Consider the following 2,500-nt stretch of genomic DNA (forward strand, 5'->3'; position numbering starts at 1 on the left):
CAAACCTTTCTGGAGAATGCTAACACTGTTGTCTGCTTTGGCCACGCCATGCTTCTCCTCAATAATTATCCTACGCATCTAACAAAGTAAACAACAAGACTGAGTAACGACCAACAACATTACTCCTTCTTCAGTAGTTATTCCTCACTGTAAAATGATTTAAAATCAAAAAGACCACAGCAAATATATTTTCGAGGGCATAGTCGACATGTTGAGTTGATTGGTTTATCACAGCCATAGATCCAAGAAAACACCGTAAAATGCCTATCCTCTCTCTCCCGATTTTTTTCTGACAACCTTGTCTGCTGAAGACTTTTGATCGTTACGATAACATGCCTTAACGCACCTAGCTAAAAACAGTGTTCTAGCGGCATTGAAGCAACTTCAATCAAGGTGTAGAAAGTGGTTGGGTAATGAGGATCAAATACATCATATCTTATATGCGATCCGGCCACGGACTTTAGATCGATGTAATTTTTACTTTAATTGATTCTTTCAATAACATGTGAACTTCAGTCTTGTTTTTGCAAATGATAGAACTTCTTGAACAATTATAAATCGTTTAAATTAAAGCTGTGCTCAATATTCAACAGCGACGGAAGTTAATAAGCTAGAAGTCTCGATCTGCGATGGAATGAGGCCTATCAGTTTACCGTGTATTGTATAATTTAAGAACGACTACTTCTGGATTTTTGCGGGAACAAAACGTAGCGGCATTGCGTTCCGACGCACGATTTTGCATTTAGCACGTGCAATCCCTCGTGCGGCTACTTTGTTGCGCACCAATCAGGAGAGTTGCGGTCATTAGACACAATCTCATTGGCCAATATTTGGCGGGACCTGTATTCTAAATTTAGATAAACTTTAATTAAACTGACGGGCGAAGGTCAAATAAGAGAGATCGACACTTCTGGATTATGGACTTCTGTGAGCTTCAAAATAGGCTCGTGGACCATTCATTGAATCGCCGTTTTTTAGTATTATAGAAGTAGAAAACCAACATACAATGATTAAAAATCTCGTACAGTCGTACAGTTACATTATCGCCACGAATTAACCGCACTTTCACGCAGTTTTCCCTTCGTACAGTTAGCTCCACGGTGACGTTCGGTTTAGAGGAATTGCTTGATGATAGGTCATTTCCAAGTTAATGTCTGCCTCCTATTCAAGAAACGAGTTTAAGTGCGAAGTTTTTTTTTTCTGTCATATTTAAAGTAGAACTAATTACCGTCACAAAATCTTCGCACTGGCCTATTGAAAAGCCCAGAGCGATGTCGGTGTCTCCATAACAAAGAAATATTAAGCGTGATAATGCAATTTTCTAATTAGAATTGATAATCGCCGTTGAGAGTATCCTGACTAGTTTTTAACCTTACATCAACTTGATTTACGAAATGAAAAGAGTAAAGCGCTTGAGTTTTTCAGGCTTCTTAATAGTCCATTTTACAGTTGTGTGCTTAGTTACCTGGCCTGTGAATGAAAGTGAGGCTGGAGTTGACCTTGTTTTGATAGAAACCTCATTGCTTTTCTTATGTAAATTCTTACTAATTAGCATGACAACAACATCATTAAAATAACAAAAGGAGGGATGTCTGTATCATAACAAGGTCAACACCAGCCTCACTTTCATTTAAAGGCCATGTACCTAAGCACACAACTGTAAAGAGGTTCATTGTCTAGGTAAGTCCGATGATCCCTTCCTTTTTACTGGGTTACCATAGGCAATCCAGTTAGAAAATGCGTTTGTTTTTTTTTCTTTTTTTTTTTTTCGTGTCATGAAAAGTTTTGTCTGTCACTCCCCTGCTAAGTGGTGTCTTTCTGCGTAGAGTCTTCTGTGCGTATTTGTTAGGTTTGAGGGGGCTGGGGTAATGCGTAGATTTCTCTGGTGCACACAGGAGAACCTTTAAGGAACGGTCCAGATAAGAACGATAGCAACAACGGCAACGAACATGTTGGAATTCAATTAGTATGCAAAAAGGTGATAACTTTTCTATTGTCTGTACTTACTTCTGATTGGCTTAAACAGCAAACGGTTAACAAAACTTCATAAAGCAGTATTATATTCATCCTTACTTTCCAACCATCTTCCATCTTTCATCTGGTCTCAGTTTAAATGAATTCCACAGAAATCGTATGTGGCGAACATGTAAAATTGTAAACATTTCTTGGCTTTTGTTTTTAACTCTTGTGATTGGTCAAAATCTCTTAACACAAAAAACACCCTTTCAAAGTGGGCTGTAAATGAATTTTATTGCGTTAACTGCCTTCCTGTAGGTTTATGCATTCTCTGTGTAAAAATGATAACATTCCTATTTGGAGAAAGCCCCGTTGCCGCATAACAAAGGAAATTGCTATCCACCTTACACGGATCATTACTTAATTATTAACCTGCAATGGCGTCGAAAGCCATTGTAACGCCAATTGCGTTTTAGTGGATCTTTAAACAAAATATACCCTTATGGAGCTCAAGAATGGAACGTCAATTGGATAAAAAAGACAG

General features: G+C 38.1%; 1 protein-coding gene across 1 annotated transcript in view; it reads right to left on the reverse strand.

Moving 5' to 3' along the window:
• LOC137994371 (olfactomedin-like protein 2B) overlaps positions 1 to 66 on the reverse strand; it is a 9,499-nt gene extending 9,433 nt beyond the window's left edge. The window contains exon 1 of the mRNA XM_068839947.1: positions 6 to 66. The gene's annotated coding sequence lies outside the window, so the exon portion shown is untranslated. The remainder of the gene's footprint in view (positions 1 to 5) is intronic.
• Between the last annotated feature and the right edge of the window lie 2,434 nt (positions 67 to 2,500).

The sequence above is a fragment of the Montipora foliosa genome, chromosome 3, assembly GCF_036669935.1.
Source record: "Montipora foliosa isolate CH-2021 chromosome 3, ASM3666993v2, whole genome shotgun sequence".
Taxonomy (NCBI): Eukaryota; Metazoa; Cnidaria; class Anthozoa; order Scleractinia; family Acroporidae; genus Montipora; species Montipora foliosa.